Here is a 22,166-nt window from a genome sequence, read left to right on the forward strand (position 1 = left end):
TGATGCAACCACTGCTGGCACAGAGGAGCCACCTTGCTTCGACGATCCCATCTGTCTTCTCCTCTTTTGAGGGACGAGCCAGAAGATGTCCGTATCCTCTGCTTCGTCGTCCGATAGGGGGAAGATGGCTTGGCGTCATTTGCTGGCCACCGGACGCTTGCCAGCGGCTCTGGTCGATGCGTCCTCCACAGTCTCGAGTGCCGCCCAGTGGACGTCGTCGGTCCTAGTGCTGGTCTGGGTGGCTGGGCCAGCAGCTTGAGGCCAATCTACACCGGGGGGAGGCGACACGAATACTGCTGCCCGGTCACAACCATTACACTAAGGCACAAAGCAGGGACAACAGTCAATTTATGGTTACAATATGACTCTACAATTAAAAGGAGGCATCATTTACCTTTGGGGGAGGTCGAGCCAGCTTGAAGGCGTGCTCGATGTCGTTCAGCCTGACGTAATTGGGATCGGCCAAGTTGAAGAGCTCCCCAATCCTGGCCTTGATTTACATCTTGTCGAGCGGCTCCTTCCTGGTCCTTGTTGGATCGGCGCTCCCCTGGTACTCGAAGCCTGGATGAACCCTCTTCTGGCAAGGCTGGATCCTTCGGCTGATGAAGTTCTCGACCACACTTGGTCCATCTAGCTTTCCCCACGGGATCATCCCAAGCAGTTCGGTGATCTGCTCCAGGCTCTCGGGCTTCTCTGTCCAGCTATTCTTCTTCTCTGGAATCAACCCCACGTCGCACAGGGTGATGGTGTTCGGTTCTTCACGGATGTAGAACCACTTCTTGTACCACTCATCCAGCGAGGTGTTCCAGGGGCAGTGCAAATATTGTGCTTTCATGCTGTCGCGAAGATTCAGGTAGACGCCTCCGGCTATCTTTGAGCCACCGCTCCCTTTCTTCCGAAGACAGAACAGGTGGCGAAAGAGGTCGAAATGGGGCTGGAAGCCACCATAAGACTCGCAGAGATGGATGAAGGTGGAGATAAGGAGAATCGAGTTGGGATGCAGATTGCAAATCCCAATCTCATAGTACAAGCAGAGACCCTAAAGGAAAGGGTGCACTGGAATCCCGAAACCCCGTTTGAAGAAGTCTTCAAAAACCACAATCTCACCTAGTTGTGGATTGGGAAAGCTTTCTCCTTCCGGCGCACGCCATCCCGAGAGTGCCTAGTTGTGGAGCACTCCCATGGCGACGAGGTCCTCGATGGTCTGCTCATTGCTCTGCGACTTCCACCATTCCTTCGCCATGACCCCGCCTTTCTTCTGGGCGTCTCTCTTCGCCATTAGTCTATCCTTACTAAGGGGGTGGATGCGGTGGTGAGGGGATTGGCGATGATTTTCGGAGGAATAGGGTTCGGCAGGAGGAAGAAGAAGGTTGCGGCGGCGGATGACAATGGGGAACGGTGTGAGTAACTTACCAAATCTACATTATATAAAACAAAGAGCTCTGTCGTTTCGTTCGCCTGAGATTATTGGGAGCCGTGCGCACGCGCCGTAGACGGTTGTTCACACAACCTCGAAATCTACGCCAGTAAATGCACTCCTTCATTACTAGTGTACACGCCTCTTCGTTGGTAGTATAAGAGGGCCCACACTGACGCACCTCCATACAGGTGCCAAGCGAGTGTTTGCCAGAAAAGAGTAAGAAGACAGAATGACGTACTATACCCATTTGCTTTTTTGACCAGGCGTGTTAGACTGGACTTGGCAGAGAATAGAGATAAATAAATACAACAAATAAATACATTTATGGCGTTCGAGTTTTTGATGCCTGTTTCGCGCTCAAGGATGGATCAGACTCTTACAATGCTCTGGGACCACCCAGACCACTGAAGTGCTCGGGGACTGCCCAGACCACTACCCTGCTCGTGGACCGCCCAGACCACTGAAGTGCTCGGGGACCGCCTAGACCACTGAAGTGCTCGGGGACTGTCCAGACCACTGCTGTGCTCGGGGACTGCCCAGACCACTAACGTGCTCGGGGACTGTCCAGACCACTGCTGTGCTCGGGGACTGCCCAGACCACTAACGTGCTCGGAGACTACTCCGACCACTATCATGCTTGGGGACTGTTCCGACAACTGATGTGCTCGGGGGCTATCCCGACCACTGATCGGAGAATCGTTCTTCTCGGCTACATGTGATTTGTACTCACATACAGTGGAGAGATATTTATTTAGACCTTGCTACAAGGCTCATACTTCGCCTTCCAGCAAGCTCGGGGACTACATCGGTACGATGCACCTGCCGGTGCATCTCGTATTGCTTGTTCGACAATTGGGTTCTCAACTTAACTGGGAATTCTTTTTAGACCCTGGCACCACGTGCCTACTTCACCTACTACCAGGCTCGGGGACTAAGTGGGCACACTTCACCTTGCGGTGAATGTGTTTGTTTTTCGACCACTACGCCTTTGATGATCAAAGATGCTACGCTCCAAGACGCACTTACATTTTTTTTAGAAATACAAGTGGGCACACTTCCCGGGACGGAAATCTTTTTCTTTTTTCTTAAGAGCACCATACATTCTTCGGACAACCTATTTCTCCGGCGACGACGGTGGTCGAAAGATGTCAAGGACTCGGGCATAACTCGTCGGAGAAGGTCGAAATGGCGTGTCGCAGCATAATACATGGTGCTCGGGGACTAGCTGTGGGGGTATTAACCCCTATACCCTTACGGCTAAGCTTGGACTGGCCCGGATCGATGGGTCCTGTCCATCCGAAAGACGACGTGCGGCCTAGCCAACCTGGTTGGAGTCCCGCGTAGGGAGTCAAGGCGGATTTGGCGATCAAGCAGGATCCTGGTCGGTTAGAATAGGAATCCTTGTCCGGCCACATATGGCAATTGTAACTGACTAGGATTAGTTTCCAGATCTGTAACCCTGCCCCCCGGACTATATAAGGCGGGTAGGGGATCCCTCTAAAAAACATCTCTCATTGACATACAGCAATACCAATCAGACGCAGGACGTAGGTATTACGCCTTCTTGGCGGCCGAACCTAGATAAAACCTCGTGTCTGTCTTGCATCACCATCTTGTTTGTGACTTGCGCATCTGTCTGCCGACAATCTACTACCTTGGGCATACCCCTAGGTAGACTGCCGATCGTATTTCGTCGACAATCCTGACCTAACAGGGTAACAAGGTAGTAAGGTAGGCAAGGATAGTAATAAATGCATCAACGGTTTCAATCAACTCCTACCACTTAATGCAACAATATATAAACTCATATATATAGAAAGAATTGCTTTTATAAAGTAGGAGACTTAGAATGCTCTGGGGCTTGCCTCGTTCGAACGAACTAGGTTGATGATCCACGCACTCGGGCAAGTCCTCTCCCGACTCCTCTTCCTCTGGCACCTCCTGTGCCTGGACTTCTTGTGGATTTGTCTCGGTCTGCTCTTCCTAAACTACTGCTAGCAACTCCTCCTGCGATCCTGTATGATGTAGATGTATGAGTGCTAATGCATAGGTGCATCGAAGAGATGACATGTAATGATCATGATACATGAAATGTAGATGAATATGTTCAACTGTACTGGGCATAGCAGAAGTAAAGCACTTCTATAAGGTAGCCAACATCATCCAAGAACATGTACTACTATATTACTACTACAACCATGGTACTAACATGCCAAGTCACACAGCAATCTAAGATGCTTCAAAGATACACCAAAGCAACCATTAGTAACTAATCATGTGTTTAAAGAATATTTGTTTATTTCATGTTAAACTAGGGCTACAATAGCAACATATATTTCTGGTGCTCATAAAAATCTGAGAAAATTACAGTAGCATAGTACTACTCTAAGTAGACTACCATAAAATTTTCATTGCATTTAGATAAGTATAACAGCCTACACAAAAATGACAAGCTATGGTAGATAATTGAGCATGAAAATACTTTGTACTACGAAAAGTGTCAAACAACAGATTTGATATTTTTCCTATGATATACAGAGCATACAATTACTGTACAAAAAGTTTCACCTATATGTACTATTCATATTTTTAGCCCTAGCAATTTTACAAGAAATCAGCAATTAATACACATAACCTACCTAGCCATATTTTTCCACATAACCTGCATGACATATATTTTTCACAGAAAGTACATCTCAAGAATAGGCTAACCAATTTGGGATCATATTTTTCTGATACATATAGAATTTACTACACATTTCACAAGATATCAGCAATATCAAGAATTAAATAAAGCTCTACATTAAAGTATCTCAAAAATGACATGCAATATTTTTATCATGTAGATCTAGTGACAAGGAACACAACAAAATTTGTTTCAACAAATTTGGAGCCATTTTGAGCAAGTTATAAATTCCCAAAGCATTTAAATAGAAATCTGAAATCATTTCTTAAATTCTTTCTGAAAATCCATGTTCAAAACTACTAGATCCACCCAGCTTTCTACCCAGGCGTGCACCCCTACGGCTGACAGTGGCCCCCGCGGGTCAGCCGGCCCCACCTGCCAGCCCCTGAGGCAGAGGAGGCTGTGCTGACCGGCGTGAGCTCGCCGTCGACGAGGTGGCCGGCGACGAGGTCACCACCAACGTGACCACCTTGACATGGCGGACACGTTAGTGCAAGCGGCAGGGCTGGAGGAGCTCGAGAGCGAGCTGGCCAGCGGCCATGGCGGCGTGGTGGTGCGGCTCACCGTCGGCCGGCCATCTCCGGCCGAGAAGGGGCATGAGATGTGGCGTGGGAGCTTCACCGAGCTCGTGCGCGTGAAGGGAGAGTGAGAAGGAGGACGGAGGGGCGAGGTCCACGGAGCGGAGCACTTCGGCGAGCTCGGCCATGACTCCGGCGAGGGATTCCTAGGGAAGGGGAGCTTCCCATGGCTTACCGAGGTGAGCACGAGGTGCGTGAGGAGGAGGCGATGCTCATGGCAAGATGGAGATAGCTCAGGCGAACTGGAGCAGCCGGAATGGCCAACTCCGGCGAGCTGCTGGTGTGGGCGGTGGTGGAGGCGAGCACTGTGGCTGCTGCTTGCGCTGGCGGATGAGAGAGCGAAGTGGAGGAGTGGGGAGGAGCGTGGTGCGGTCGGGCAGGTGAAGGCGAGCGCGTGGAGTGGCTGGGCCCACCGGGGTGATACCCGTACGCCGTCGCCGACGTTCGGCGGCCACGTGGCGGCTGCGGCCTGATGCTGGTCGGGCGCGGCGCACTGGCGAGCGGGCGAGGCGCGGGGTAGGCCAGGCCGGTCTGCGTGGCTGGGCCGTAAGTGAGGCGCGAGGCCCAACTTAGGTGAATTGATCTTTTTCAAATTCTTTTCAATTCCTTTTTCATTCAAATGAAATTTTGAACTATTTCAAAGCAGTTTCAAAAGTTGGTGTAAAAATGAAAGTTGTTCCATTTTTCAAGATCTACAACTTTGCTTTTATAACCAAAGTCAAATTCCAAATAGATTTTGAATTACAAAATAAAAATCAATATTAATTCAAAACCCTAATTTTGAAGAATTATTTTTAAAGGCAAAATTTGGTAAAAATTTAAATATGAACTTTGCTCCAAATTGTATCCTAAATATTTATAAGCTATCTTAGTTATTAAAACAAGAAATCATGGCATCCATGAGCCTGACATTTCACATTGTTTGAACATAAATGAATTTCAATCTCTTTAAGCACCACATGAAATGATACTTCATTTCTTTCGAAATGAAATGCATGAATGATGCTTATGCATGAGGTGATGATGATTATGCTCATGGGATGAAATGGTAATGCATGCTTAACACCGAGGTGTTACACAGTCCCTATGAGATGAGTGGACCATTCTTGCAGAAAAGGAAGGAAAAGGTGTTGGACGGATTCAAGGAGCATAAGGAGGCATGGGAGCTCACAGGTTGTTCAATCATGATAGATGCATGAACAGATAGGAAGGGTAGGGGAGTGATGAATTTAATTGTGCATAGTGCTCATGGGGTACTCTTCTTAGATTCCGTGGACTGCTCAGGTGATAGGAAAGATGGCAAATATATCTTTGACCTTGTGGACAGATACATAGAAGAGATAGGGGAACAACATGTTGTCCAAGTGGTGACTAATAATGCTAGTGTCAATACAACTGCAGCAAGTCTATTGACAGGAAAAAGACCTTCAATATTTTGGAATGGATGTGCTGCTCATTGCTTGGATCTCATGCTGGAACATATTGGGAAGCTTAGACCAGTTGAGGAAACAATTGCTTGTGCAAGACAAGTGACTGTGTTCTTGTATGCTCATACTAGGGTATTGGATTTGATGAGAAAATTTCTTAAGAAAGACTTGGTTCGCTCTGGGGTTACACGATTTGCCACTACTTATTTGAATCTCAAAAGCTTGCTAGACAGCAAAAAAGAGTTGATGCAACTGTTTAAATCAGATGAGATGAAAGAATTGGGTTACTTGAAGTAGGCCAAGGGAAACAAAGCCAACAAAGTGGTCAGGTCTCAAACCTTTTGGAAAAATGTTGACACTACAGTTAATTTCTTTGAGCCATTGGCTAACGTGTTGAGAAGAATGGACAGCGATGTACCATCAATGTGATTCTTCCATGGATTAATGCTTGGGGCAAAGAAAGAAATTTCTGGGAGGTTTGACAATGATAATAGCTGCTTCAAAGAGGTTTGGGAAATCATTGATAAAAGATGGGGACAACAAGCTCAAAACTCCACTACACCTGGCTGGTTACTATTTGAACCCCCACTACTATTACCCAAATAAGTCAGAGATCGAGAAAAATGTATCATTTAGAATAGGTGTGATTTCCTGTATTTTAAAGATGGTTGATGATGAAGAAACCCAAGACAAGATATTTGAAGAACTCGACATGTATCAAATTTAGCAAGATAATTTTGGATCTGAAATTGCCACAAGGCAGCGAAAGAACAGGAATTTCAATCCAGGTGAACAACTGAACATGTGAACTTAATTTGATTGTTGAATATCATATTTTTGTTGTAACTTGTTTAATGTTTATGCAGCAAAATGGTGGCTGAACCATGGCACAAGCACACCAAATCTTAGGAAATTGGCAGCAAGGATTCTGAGTCTGACCTGCAGCTCCTCAGCTTGTGAGAGGAACTGGTCAGTATTTGAACAGGTAAAAAGAAATTTGTGACATGCAGCCTTGTGTGCATGCTATCTTTTTTTTAATTATAATGTTTCTTCATGGAATTTAAATCTGACCTGTAGCCTTGTGTTCACTACTTGACTCATAGGTTGATACAAAAAAGCGCAATAGGCTACTTCTTGAAAGGATGAGAGATCTTGTGTTTGTTAAATTTAACTCTAAGTTAAGGAATAAGAGACAGAAGAAGGATAGAGATCCCTTAGAGAAGGAAGTAGATGATGTTGTGGCAGATGGTGATAACGAATTCATTACTGATATTATGCTTTTGCCAAGTGAAATAGAACAACAATGTGCACAAGAATCACAGCAACACACACCACAACAAGCAGAAGCAGAAGCAGAAGCACAAACACAAGCTAAAAGGAAAAGGCATGTGCGCCCTAAGAAGAGGAAAGTCAGGAGCCTGCAGTCTTTGATGAGAAATGGTCCAGTGCAGCCTGAAGCTTCATCATCCGACTCAGAAGATTGTGATGATGGTATTCCAATGCAGACTACTGACTCTGATAAGTCTCCCTCTCCCTCACCCTATATCTCTGAGTCTGATGAGTGATGACTAGAAGAAATGGAGATTGCAATATTGCCTCATAGTCATATTAGTAATTTAGTATCCACTATCCAGAAGACCAGAACTCTTGTTGTCTTTATTCCAAAATGCTGTACTTTTGTGAAACTGATGTTTCAGTATTCTGTTCCACTTAGCCTGTGATGTAATGTACTCCTATAAACCTGTAATGTACTCCTTTGAACTGGTTACGTATTAATCAGTAATGATTATGAAGTTATGTCATGGTCATGTCTTTTTTTCTATTTTTTTTGTAAAAACAGCTAAATGGTATAGCTGCAGCTATCTCCCGCTATAGCTGCGCTTAGCTGCTCAGAAGGCCAGCAGCTAAGAGGCATAGCCGGCGATTTAAAACATTGTCGGTGAGCCTGCAATGAACGCCCCGGCCCAGGCAGCTATGTCTAAGGCTACAAGGATGCTGAAAGTTGACCTTCGAATTCTGTTGTAGAACGAGGGGGTGGAAAGCAGTAAGATGATGCACAAGGACATCAGGAAGGACGCGAAGTTGCAGACGAAGAATAGGAGGTACTGAGAGCGGAATTTGTCAAGGAGGACTGGTGTGCCCGCGATATAACCTTTGGCAGCATCATCGGCATGCCAGACGCCTCCAGGAGGGTTGAGCGCCGTACTGTAGGTTATGGACGCCGTTAGAGTTACAACAAACATCAGCCAACCGCGAAGCTCATCGCTCTGTGAACGAGCCGCTGCTGTGATCTCTTGTTGCTGCTGCTGCTGCTGTCTTATAATTTCGCTGATTGCATCAGACAATTGGGCAGCGGTGATCTCTTGCTGCTGCTGCTGCTGTCTTATAATTTCGCGGATTGCATCAGACAATTGGGCAGCGGTGATCTCTTGCTGCTGCTGCTGCTGTCTTATAATTTCGCGGATTCCTTCAGACAATTGGCCAGCGGTGATCTCTTGCTGCTGCTGGTGCTGCTGCTGCTGCGACGGGACAGCTGCCGACGAACCGCTGCTAGCTCCAACAGGTGGTTGCGCACCAGACATGCTGAATAGTCACGCAGCTCGGTCTCTTCAATGTCCTGCAGCCAAATTCGATCAGTACCAATGAAAAAGCTAATGAAACGGCATTATGGATAATGTATCGCTGACCTGTGCTGTGTAGTACTCCCTCTGGTTCTCTAAAGCAAGTCGTTTTGAGGTTGTCTTAAGTCAAACATTTTAAACTTTGACTACAAATAACTTCTTTTAGGTTTAGTTTGAAAATATAAAAGTGATGTAAGTAGATTCATCTCGAAATGTAGTTTCATAAAAGTATATATTGACTATATTTTATAAATATTTTATAGCAAAAAGTTGCAGTCAAAGTCATTTCTTAAAGACTGTGTCGATGTCCAAAACGACTTGTTTTAGAGAACCGGAGGGAGTATATTTTAGGACAGACATTGATTAAGATTAATTAGTTTCTTTCCTAAATAAAGGCAAATATAATACAGTTCTTGCTTACCCTGAATACATAGATTCCTAGAACTGTCTTAAGTCAAACCTTTTAAACTTTGACTAAATTTGTAAAAAAAACCTTCAAGATTTATAACAACAAATTATTATTATCAGATATACCATTGAAATATTTTCATAATATGCTCATCTTGTATCGCAGATGCTATTCCTTTTTCCTACAAAGTTAGTAAAACTTAAGATAGTTTGACTTGCACGGATTTTAGGAATTGATTTATTTGAGGACAAATGAAGTACCATTGCCTTTTCTCTTAGGCTTTATGGCCGATATTATTTATTAAAATGCTGCCACAACCTCAAAGGTAAAAAAAAAATACAATTTTACATTTGTTTTAATTCAAAGCATCTTGAATTTCATCGAATTCATACAAAAATATACTAATATTTATCTTATCAAATAATTATTATTAGATTCAATCGGTATGGAGTATACTGTCATAGTATACTTATTTGGAGTCACAGACATGGATAATATTTTCTAACTTACCCAAATTTAAGATAGCTTAATTTAGACCAAACCTAGAATTGCATTTGCCAAGCTTAAAATTACATTATTTCTAGGGTGGATATGATCCGGAGGTAGTACTTAGTTAATTAACTTGAATGTGTAACCCTAGACTTGTAATGAAAAATACTTTAAACTAATGAAAAGAACTATATCATATATTTGGAAACAAAAGAAGCATGTAAGAGAAACTTCATCAGATTAAGTACTCCCTCCATAAAGTCGTTTTAGAGTATGAGTATGTTGTTCACAGAAGTCGCTTTACATATTTAACAACGTTTTCGACGGAGATGTCCCTGATCTATCGTCTCCCGTGCCTCAGTCCCGAGGAGGCCATTATTAAAGATGCACGCACCATGGGCATAGGTCTATATAAAATTCATGCACTGCGATAAAAGGGAACCAAAAAAGTACCTCAGTCCCGAGGATAGTTCTAAATAGCGGGATTTAGCGCCCGATTTAACGGAATTTAGCGTTTGAGCAGGGCAGGCGCTAGGCTTTCGCGCTTCTAGGGCTATAATCTTGCAGCCGCTAATAGCGGCTAATAGCGCGTTAAATCTGCTAAACTGGCCTCTGTTTAGCGCCCCTATTGGGCCAAATCAGCACGTGCGAACTCCCTTGGCACAAAATCGCAAGGATCCAGTCCAGCTGCTGTGACCGACGTGGAAACAACGAAACATACAGACAAGTAACAAGTTTCCCTCCCCTTCTTGTCATAGTTCTCTATTCTTTACCTTTTTTTTTTTGCAACATGCAGCAGTACTTGCAAATTGTAATGCCTGGACGGCTGGACATGTACGAACTATGAAGCTCTGATGTGTTAATGTCTTCATCTTCAATGTTTAATATTAATATATGTGTAAAATTACCTAATATACTTGCTTGACATATTTTTTTCTTAGCCGCTAAATGGCTTAGCCGCCTATAGCCTTTCTTAACCTTTAAGAAAGCCTACCGCTACGAGGCTTAGCCCCCTATTTAAAATATTGCCGAGGAGGTCAGAGGTCATTGAACACGCATGCCTCGTGGCTCAATCCCATGGCATAGATCTATATATTCACGCACCGCGAAAAAAAATAGCCACTAGCTAGTGATAGGAAAAGGCACTCTAATTGCAAAGCAACTTGAATTTTAATTATAGAGAGTATTGAATAAAAAAAGTATTTAGACTGAAAAAAGACTAGTTATTATACGTGTGGGCTCTAAATTTATCTATTGATGACTTGACTTGGTTTATAGATAAGATTTTATTAGAGCAAGTATAATACATGCAAATTCTACTGGAGGAAAGAGAAAAGAGGAGAGATGGAATGACGAGGCAGTTCTGCATTGGCCACGACACTACCGGAAACCGGCACTTTGCCGAGTGCCGGAAGCTTTGCCGAGTGTATTTTATCGGGCACTAGGCAAAGACAGGTTTGCCGAGTGTTTTTTTCGGCACTCGGCAAAGATGGCTTTGCCGAGTGTTTTTTTTCGGCACTCGGCAAAGATGTATTTTGCCGAGTGCCTTTTTTTGGCACTCGGCAAAGATGTATTTTGCCGAGTGCCATTTTTCGGCACTCGGCAAAATGCATCTTTGCCGAGTGCCTTTTTTTTTTGCCCTCGGCAAAGATGTATTTTGCCGAGTGCCATTTTTCGGCACTCGGCAAAATGCGTCTTTGTCGAGTGCCTTTTTTTTTGCACTCGGCAAAGAGGCATTTTGCCGTGTGCATTTTTTTTGCCCTCGACAAATTATTTTTTCAAAGCAATTTTTGAGGCCGTAAATGAATTCAAATGAAAAACTTTTCAACTACAAAGTTGTATAACTTCTCAAGATCTACAAAGTTTATTTTAATTATTTCTTCATTTGACAAAGCGACAATAACGTTGTTCATAAAATCTACATCTCTCCATATCTCTCATATTAGTTTCATGAAAGTAGAAGAGAGATATATAAGATTTGTGAATAATGTTACTACCACTATGTCGGATGAACAAATGACCAAAATAAACTTTGTAGATCTTGAGAAGTTATGAAATTTTGTAGTTGACAACATTTTGATTTGAAATCATCTTGTCACGCAAAAAATGACGTTTGAATTTGAAAATTTTAAAATTTGAATTTTTCAAAAGACCTCGGATGGAAAAACTTCCTAAATGAAAATTGTAGATCTCCAAAAGTTATGAAACTATGTAGTTGACAACCTTTTGATTTGAAATCATCTTATCATGCAAAACTACGTTTGAATCTCTCAAATTTAAAATTCGAATTTTTCAAACGACCTCGGATGGAAAAACTTCCTAAATGAAAATTGTAGATCTCCAAAAGTTATGAAACTATGTAGTTGACAACTTTTTGATTTGAAATCATCTTGTCTTGCAAAACTACGTTTGAATCTCTCAAATTTAAAATTCGAATTTTTCAAACGACCTCGGATGGAAAAACTTCTTAAATGAAAATTGTAGATCTCCAAAAGTTATGAAACTTTGTAGTTGACCACTTTTTGATTTGAATTCGTTTAGGGCCTCAAACAAGCAATTTACTCTCGGTTTAGTATAATATATGAGGATAGATAACGGAATCTAGACACAAGTGACGGTGTAGTGCAGTGGTAGAGTAGTAGACACACGAGGTAGAGGTCGTGAGTTCGAATCCTGCCGGCTACGTTAGCCGCGAATTTTGCGCAAAAAATACAGCGACTTCGATGGCCGGTGGCGCTGGATGGAAGGGCACTGGCGGGTGGCGGCCTCCCCCCCAAAAAAAATTTTTGCTATTATTTTTAGGTTTTTTTCGCATTTTCATTTTGCCGAGTGTAAATCTTTGCCGAGTGCTTTTTCGGCACTCGGCAAAGGCTTTTTTGCCGATTAATTCTTTGCCGAGTGCGGCACTCGGTAAAGCCTTTGCCGAGTGTGTTTCGGGCTTTGCCGAGTGCCGCAGGCACTCGGCAAAGCGCCGGTTTCCAGTAGTGCGATGGCCGAGGTTGTGGTTGTGGGCTCCATGAGAATGACGATCGCAGCCGATCGGGATCCAACGGAAGACCCATCGCTGAACCTAAACTTAAAATGGATTTTTAACATAATACTTATAGTTTCTAACAGAGTATCTATATGAAAGATCCATTTTAGGTGTCGGGAGAGACATAACCTAAATCTGAGTATCCTTTCTCCTGAAGACCTTTTAGGTCTTGTTGTTGGAGAAGACCAAAAATAGTTATTGAACCCTTTGTCTGTAACACTATATAAAAGACGAATGAATCTTTTATTTTGGATCGTGGTTGTTGGAGACCGTATAAGACAGACAAGGTAGACTGCCAGTGGGAAATTAAAGCGGAAGGGACGAACCGACGAAGGGGTAGGACGCGCCGAGGTGCGTGCCGCCGTGGCTACGTCTTAGCTTCGCGTACTTGTGGTGAGCCTAACGAACGAGCTACCCGACGCGGAGGAAGACAAGCGGACGGCCATGGAGTTTCCGCGCTTGAAGCTCTGGCCACCGGAGGTCGGCCAAACCGCCGAAGGCGAGACGTATGGCGGCGGCAAGTTCCCATGGTGTGGTACTGTCTACAGTCTACTATGAACTGAAGCATGCAGCATGGTAGGACCCCAACGATGCTCAATTTCTCACCAGTTCTGGAAGGACACAGCACAGAAGCTTGCGGCCGTCGGTATGGTTTGCCCCCAGATCGATCCCAGCTAGGCTTTCCGGCTGGCTTCCCTGCAAGTAGGTCAAAACGATGCCATGGTTAGCTACTTAGCTTAATTTTGTGGAGGTGAGGCGCACATGGCGACACAGAGAGGCTGGGGAGACAGCTTACCTGAGCGTGTCTGTGTGCCTATGCGTGACGGTGCTTCGCCGGAGGAGAAGACAGGAGGATAGATGTAGCGCGCTACGGAAATCGGGTGATTATTGCGCCCTTGCGGTCATAATGGAAAGTGGAGTTTGTGGTTTCCTTTTATAGGCCCACCATAGGTGGCTACCTCGGCCGGGGCAGTTCTGCATTCGCCTCGCATAGGATTGGACGACCGTATTATCGGTCAAATGGGAAGTAGCCGTTGGAGGGCAAGAGGGAGTTCACAGTGGGGTAATTGAGATATGATAATCACAAGATTAAGGACCTCATTAGTGTATAGGAGCAGCAAGTGTGCATCCACCTTCCTCATTAGGATTGTTTAGGTCAAGGTGAGAGTTTGTGCTTGTTACTCTTAGTGATTGGCATCACCTAGACGGCTTGGTGACGATCGAGGGTTTGATGATCACACGATGGAGCTTGTGGGTGGCCCAACTCATGGTGTAAACGGTTATAGGTGATTCACTGTGCCGGAGTGGCGAAGAATCAATCTGTAGAGAGCGCTCGGTACTTGCGCGGATCGGGGCGAAGATATGTGCGGGTGCTCCAACGACGACTATTGGGGAGTGTTGACTCTCCGATACCTCGAGAAAACATTGTTGTATTCCTAACCCTTCTCATTTACATTTGTGCAATTTATTTTCATGTTTTTACATTACTAGAGTTGCTATGCTATAATAGGGTTGGAACCTAGAACACAAAAATTTATGCGTATGATAGAAACACAATCTAGGCACAAGGGGTCAAATGGGCTAAGCGATAGAATTTAATTGTTGCGAGAAATTTTAGATTAGCCCAATTCAACTCCTCATCATTTCTTGAGCATCTTGATCCTTTCAGTGCACCACTTAACAAGTTTAGTGACTCCAAAATGCATTTTCAAAGTTCACGGACCCAACTGGCAACCCTTGCAACAACATATATAGTTGTATTGGAAAATTTTGAAATACAGGGTTTAATTCTTTGTGAATATTCTTATTTTTGCACTACTACAAAAAATTATTTAGGAAATAACCAAATTTATTTTCAAAGGTGGGCATACAGACCATCACCTCTATAAATGCTCTTAAACTTTTCAGACGCGGGCGGCTAACCAGCCCACCTCTGAAAAATGAAGGTTCAACATTTCCAGAGTTTAGCCTAGCCTATCAGCGTTTACAGATAGGGCACCCAAACAGCCCGCTTCTAGAAACCAAAGGTCCGGCATCTCCAAAAATCTGCCCAACTCAACACCTACCTACATATAAAATGCCCTCTGATAACCCTAACATTCGGCCTATCTCATTTCTTCCATCATCAGCCGCTACCTCCTCTTCTCTTCTCTCTCACGCTCCCTCGGTCCCGTCGCCCCATTCATTCCAAACCCTGCTATACTCCCTACCCACCCCAACCTGGCCGCCGCTCTAAATGTGACACATGGCCTAGGCTCTCCTTTGGTGGTGACACACGGCTTGGGAACTCCTCTGGTGGCAGCGGGGCTTTTACATTTTTACCATTATTAAGATTGATGCTCATTCGATTATCACTCTTAGAATATCACTTACAACTTTACCAGATGAGAGAAGTTTGAGTTTCTAATTTACCACATTTACGCATGTGGCAAGCCACGACAGCCCGACATGCTGGCGCCCAGTCAGCATAGACACATGAAATGTCCTTGTTGCCCCTGCCTTGCTCCTCTCTCCCCCTCTCCGACAACCAGGTCCCGCAGCTCCTATCGCTGCCAGGTGGGCCCCACTCGTCAGCTTCGTCTTACACCTCCAGCAACGGTGTCCGGACATTGCACATGAGCAGGTTCTTGAGGTTGCTGAGCTTGCCGAGCTGCGGCGGGATGGACCCGGAGCCGGTGAGCACGAGGCCGCCGAACCCAGCCGCGATGACGGTGTTGACGACGTCGTCGTGCGCGGGCACGAACTTGAGGCACCGGTAGTAGGAGACGCGCCACACCTTGAAGGTGTGGTCCCAGGAGGCCGAGTAGAGCATGCCGGCGCCCTCGTCGAGGCTGAGCAACGACGACACGGTGTCCGAGTGGTAGAGCCACACCACGCGGCGCTAGCAGCCCCGGCCCCTCTCACCCTCGCCGCGCGGCGAGAGGACGTAGCTGGAGGGGTTCACGGAGCTGATCAGGAGGTCCCCGAGCGGCGGGAGCGACCCCACGCGGCGGTGCACGATGGCGGGGTAGCCACCGGCGTCGCCGTCGGCGCGCCACACCCGGACCTTGCTGTCCTGGTGGCCCATGAAGATGTGGCCGTAGGCGGCCACGACGATGGCCTTGATGAGCCCGCTCTCGGTCCAGAACCCCGCGAGCTCGCGCCGGTCCCGCCACACCCACACGGTCTTCGAGTCCGTGCCGTCCTCCTTGACGAGCGACGCGATGAGCCCGGTCGCGGTCGCATCGTCGGAGCTAGCGTCATCGGCGCCGGCGCCGCCGAGGCCCGGGAGACGCGCCCACGGCGACTTGGGCGGGTTGTACGACCGCGACGGCGAGGACGACACGGAGCCTTGGAAGGAGGAGGAGCTGTAGCCATCGTCGTCGGAGAAGGAGGAGTTGGACGAGAAAGACCGAGGGGAGGAGACGCGGAGGAAGCGCATGAGCTTCCTGCGCTTGCCCATGGATGGAATGGTGGGTCGGTTCGTGGAGACGTGTGGTACTTGTGTGTGCTGCTCTCTACGCTTGTCGCGGCCGGTCGAGGGGGAAAGAGGTCTCTTTAATGGCGTGCTAGCTGGATCGCGCAGCTAGCTGCCTCAGCTCACGGTGGTTGGAAGATGAAGCCGATGAGTGGGGCCCACCTGACAGTGATAGGAGTTGCGGGACATGGTTGTCGGAGAGGGGGAGAGAGGAGCCAGGTAGGGGCAGCAAGGACATTTCACGTGTCTATGCTGACTGGGCTCTAGCATGTCGGGCTGGCGTGGCCTGCCACATGCGCAAATGTGGTAAATTAAAAACTCAAACTTCTCTCATCTGGTAAAGTTGTAAGTGTCATTCTAAGAGTGATAATCGAATGAGCGTCAATCTTAATAATGGTAAAAATGTAAAAGCCCCAGTGGTAGCCCATGGCTGGGTGTTACTCTAGTGGCACCCACGATTGGATCCATCGAGGAGTGTGCAGCATCAGGCAACCATGGCTGAATCTGTTGAGGAGGACAAGGGCCATTGCCGGATCCGCCGAGGAGGATGGTGACCACAACGGACGTACTCCAATAGATCTAGGTGGTTTTTGATACTTCTCTTGACCTAGACATTCCAATTCGTCTCCACGCTCTACTATCATCTCCCTCTCCCTTAGTTGCAAATCCAGTGGAGCGGCTGCTCCTGTGGCGTATGATAGGGGAGGGGTTGCTCCGGCGACGTACGAAGGCGGCATGGTGGCATCGACAGTGGCGTGGTGGGATCTACTGCATCTCAGTGGGCTTGGTAGGATTTTTTTTTTGGTTCTTTATTTAGTTTTCTGTGGTTGGCAAATGCCCCACCTATACTGTTCTCCAATAACATAGACGACTTCCTAGAGGCGGGTGAGCCACCCGCCTCTAAGAGCAAGTATAATAAGAGGCTGTAAGCTGGCTAAATACTGAAGTGGAGGAAAGAGGAGAGGAGAGAGAGGAGAATCGGGTTATAAGCTTACAGCCAGCTTAGGCACAAGAACCTAGAGACTATGTGACAGAGACAAATCACTAGTAGAGAAACAATCTTTCATCGATGGCCAAAAAGTATTTAGTCCCGGTTTAAAAATTACAATCATAACTGAAGGGAGGACTGAACCTTTAGTCTCGGTTTGTAATACAAATTGGGACTTATTCCACCCTTTAGTTCCGATTGTAATGGTTACCAAGACGTGTGTCAGTGGGAGAAGCTTTAGTCCTGGTTTGAGACACTAACCGGACTAAATGTGTAACTTTTAGTCTCAGCTTGACACATGAACGCGAACTAAAGGTACCTTTAGTCCTGGTTTGTACCTCAATTCCGGACTAAAGGTGCCTACAGAGTAAATTTAAAAGGAAAGCATATCTTATCTAAGTAAGTTGTGTGGTGAACCATGTATTAATAGTGAAAAGCTAACTATTATATGGGTGTTATTATATGGGTGTGCTGAGAGAAACCTTACAGCCACCAAACGGTTGTACTATATTATTATTAGCCTTGCTCTAACAAACTTATTTGACTGCTTCTATAAAACTCTTAATTAATGCAGTAGTGTTGCTTCTTGTACTTCTCCTTTCCGGTCCACCATTTTGAACACTTTGCGCCATGTCCCAAACATGACTATTGGTGTAAAAATAATAATATGTTATGAATCAAGTAGCGGGGATCCTTGATTTGACTTTAGATTCTACACGTTGCCCTGTGCCCATGCTTGTTACTGCCTGCTTATACTCCACATGGTGCCATGTTACTCCACATGGTGCCATGTTACTGCCCGAGTACCTGTCAATGAACTGGCCGGCTCATTTTTAATAGAAGAGTGCACATACGAAGGCATATAGTTGATTATATATAGCACGATTTTCCTAGTGGATGGCTAACACCTGCCATAGCATGTTGGTTAAGCTAGCATAGATGCGATGGATCCACGGCGGATGCAGTTAAATATATTTGTAAAAGTTAAACACTGAATTTGTCAGTATATGCTAGCTAATATATTTAGATAAATAAACTATAATAATATTTTGCAGCACTCCCACAGACAGGATTAGTAGGGGCGGCTGGTGAGGCTTTGTAGAGACGGCTCGGCCAACCATCCCTACCATATCGTCTCTATAAATCATGTATCTGTAGAGGTGGTTCCCCGACTGCCCTTACAAATCGATTTGTAGAGGCGGCTGTTGTTATCAGCCGTTCCTACAAATCGATTTGTAGGGGCGGCCGTAGTACCAGCCGCCCCTATAATACTTGTTTGTAGGGGCGGTTCAGTCTAGAACCGTCCTCTGAACCGCCCCTACAGTACATTTTTCCGCCAAAAAAATTTAAATTTACAATTCAAATTCGACCAGAACATATATATATATTGTGTTTTTGTCGAATTTGAATTGTAAATTTGAATATATATAAAATTCAAATCTAACCAGAACATATATAATTCAAATATGACCACAAGCACAAAAGCATTATATAAACTACCATTACAAGTCCAATTCACAGGAATATATATAATCCATTGTTAAATAGACATAATTCACAAGTCTAATTTGTTCCACAAGTCTAAACCGTCCCACAAGGTAAAACCAATGTCAAATTCCATACACATTGTTATCAACGGTCTTGAGCTAGCCTTTCAGTCTCACGAAGATATTGGTACTGAGGATTTCTACCTAAGTCAGAATCTCGATCATGGTAGGTGCCTTTGACGTGCACATTAGCAGAGACCTGCACAAAAGCATTCATATCAATAGTTAAAGGCGTGCCGAGAAGATAAGTTCAAATCGAAGTAAATCAGCTTTCAGAACAATCTGTACTTGACACACATGGAAGAAATACTAGGGACTTTAATTCAGCCCGCCATATTTCTTTCTATTCATCTATTGAACATTATGCAAAGAAAAAAACAGCATGACTAAGGTCCATTTTAAGATCTGGAGCAAAGGCAAATATCAAAATTAGTTGCTTTAGCTACACAACTGCTATGAAGCTAAATTTCTTGCAACCTACACCAGCTACCTAGTCATGAAAACAAAAAGGAAGAGGTGCATTCCATCTAGATCGAGAGCATAAAGTGTCATAGAAATTTTTAATTTCTCACTATATCCCTAAATCAGTTCTGGAAATCGACTAAATTTGGTCCAGATCTCAACAAACAACAAAAATACCACACAAATCCTAGACAGAGCATCACGACACAGTAAAATAGGGCGACCTTGGCCTCCTCGTCGAAGAATCCTCGCACCCCGCCGCCGGCCTTCTTTCTCAGCCGGCCCCAATCATCGTCCTCCTCGTCCTCGTCCTCATTGGCCGAGTCTGCGTGGGGGCAGGGCTTAGTGGGCGTGGGTGGGGCTCCTCCTCCCGCCCTCACCTCCGGCCGCTCCGGTGCCGACGTCCGGGGCAGGGCTCAGAGCGGGCGCTGTCGGATCCAACGGCAGGAAAGGTGGCAGCAAGCCGCCGAGGACCGGACCGGCGGCGTCCTGTCGCAGGTCGGACCGACAGGCTAATCTCGCAGAGGGGCGGCTTGGGGCGCGTGCGCCAGAGCGTCCGCCGCCACGGTGCGCAAAAGGGCGGGCGCCTTGCCGGCTGCGCCATGTGCGCATGAAGGCCGCCCACCGCTTGCGCCTCCGCGCATAACCGCCGCCGGCCGCCGCCATGTTGTCTTTTTTTCGCACGCAAGGGGAGTGGTGGCCGACCGGTGGAAGAGAGAGTGAGGCAGTGTAGACGGGGTTTAGGGTTTGGACCATATTTTATACAAGCTTTGGAGAAATCCTGGCCCTTCAGTCCAATCCAATGGCTCACATTGCTTCTGCATTAACCATCATCGGGGAGCTGGGCTGGGCCTCTATATACCAGCTGCCCCTACAAATCAACATATTTGTAGGGCTGGCTCGTATTGTCAGCCATCCTTACTGTGCTATTTGTAGAGACGGTTACTGTGTTAGAACCCGAGCACGCCACTGTAGGCTGCTCCAATGCCATTGCTACGTGCAGGTCACTTAACTCGTTGACTGGTGCAGCATCGCAGATCTATACGCCGCTTGGTCAATGATTTTTTATTGATGTGGCACACCAGCATGTCAGGCGTTTTGTACTATCCCCCCATGTTCCTAATTAACCACGCCGTCGTACACTAATGGCGAGACAGCTGTGTCCTCCAGATCTTCTCCATTCCTCGCCCGTTCAGCGGCACTGACAACACGTCACACCTCTAGAGGAAGCGATAGTGGGAGTAGAGCCGGAGCAGGTTGCCGTTGTTCATGCCTTGCTGCTACAAGCCGGCACCGCTCCACCCTGTAGCCACTGCTGCTCGCGCATATCTTGGAGTGAGAAGGCTTCCACCTCTGATTTCTCACATGGAATTAGAGCTACCTCTTCCCATTATTAGATTGCAACCGCTCTAACTCAGGTATGTAGAATTCTCTTAGGGATCCAAGTTTCTAAAAAGATGGCCTAAGAGGTCATCACGACCATTTGTAGTGCACGCATAGGAGGCTGTGTGACCAGCAAGAATGGCGCTCTTCACACTAATATCAGCGAGAAGCTGGCCGATGACAAAACTATCAAGGACCCAAACAATTCAGCGTCGCTATATATACCACGACCCAAAAATAGCATCGGACGTGGATCGGTAAAAGTACCAAAACACTGATGGATGGTAAAGATATGTAATAGACGATAGCACTACCACAAAAAAGGTTTTGATAGACATGACATGCACCCCCATTAATAGAGGTGGACACAAAAGGGTTCTTTGTTAATGGAGGGGGCGTCCACCAAGAAACGCCTTCCTCTGTTAATCCTTAACGGAGGCAGGCATCTTAAGATAACCACCTCCATTAATGATATAAACGGAGGCGGACGTCTTGTCTCCGTCTAAGTATTAACGGAGGTAGGTATCTTAAGGCGGCCAACTCCGTTAATATACTCCATTAACTGAGACGACTGCCTTAAGCTAGCCACCTTCGTTAAGATAGAATTAACAAAGATAGTCCCTTTAGGTATTTCGCCTCCATTAACTATTAATAGAGTTCGTCCCCTTAGGATGCTTGCCTTTGTGGATGAAAAGCTATAAAACCAGCCCAACCACCCCATCTTTCTCCCATGAGCTCACCCATTTATTTGGACGGGGTAAACAAATCTATTTCTCATGAAAATCTATTTTTCAAGGGAGGAGGTTTTGATCTTGGTTTCTGTTGGTGCCTGATGACCGGCAACCTTGCTACAGGGTTACCCAGAGCGAGGATTGGTTGGGCTTCGGCGTAAACTTAACTCGATGGTTAACGCAAAGACAACGATTTATACATGTTCAGACCGTTGAATAGCGTAATACCCTATGTCCTGTGTGGCGTGTTACTATAACACCCTCGGTGTTACACTGTACAGTCTTTTGCTAAAACACTGCATGAGCATCATATTTATGTGTAAATGTGTGTAATATAGGGTGCAAAGCAATGTATGTAACTTGAAACATTCATCAAAAACATGAAACTAATGGTATCACTTAGAGTTTAAACGAATTTTTATTGAATGAAAATACTATAGAATGCATATACGACACTTTAATAAAGTTTGTAGCATAAGCTTCATAGGTGACGGTGAAATACTTGCGGTCGAGAATGGAATTCACTAGCTAGCATGCTTAATAGCTTGGAAATCAAATTTGACATGAAACCGATCGAGACTTAGTCGAATTTCCTAAGTCGGAAAGTATTTTGACGAAGCTAAGTTCAGTAATTTTTGTAGAAGAATCGGGTTAAGTAGTGGTAGGGTCTTAGGGTTTGTTTTAGTAGCTTGACATGCCATCTCGAGTGTAAAATATGTGGTTTAGCAACTGGATCATTGAGATGTATTTTTGGGACGCTTTAAAAAGCATGCAAGGCACGTTCTCGGCCGGCTTCAGCATTTGGACATGGTCACCAGACCTCGGGTCGGCTCAGCACCGTAGCACTGGCTTGCCCAAGCGCGCACACGCACACCGCCGCACAGGCCGCACCATCGTTGCCGCTCCCCGGGTACGTGATTCATGCACACCGCGC

The 22,166-nt window shown here is 45.7% G+C and overlaps 3 pseudogenes; 2 read left to right on the forward strand and 1 right to left on the reverse strand.

Annotated features, from left to right (window-relative positions):
- The first annotated feature begins 4,581 nt into the window (after positions 1–4,581).
- LOC136505671 (uncharacterized) lies at positions 4,582–6,408 on the forward strand (annotated as a pseudogene).
- Positions 6,409–6,513: 105 nt separating this feature from the next.
- On the forward strand, positions 6,514–7,676 carry LOC136505672 (uncharacterized; annotated as a pseudogene).
- A 7,569-nt stretch (positions 7,677–15,245) lies between these two features.
- Positions 15,246–16,106, reverse strand: LOC136505675 (protein JINGUBANG-like; annotated as a pseudogene).
- Between the last annotated feature and the right edge of the window lie 6,060 nt (positions 16,107–22,166).

This window comes from Miscanthus floridulus, chromosome 14 (assembly GCF_019320115.1).
Source record: "Miscanthus floridulus cultivar M001 chromosome 14, ASM1932011v1, whole genome shotgun sequence".
Taxonomy (NCBI): Eukaryota; Viridiplantae; Streptophyta; class Magnoliopsida; order Poales; family Poaceae; genus Miscanthus; species Miscanthus floridulus.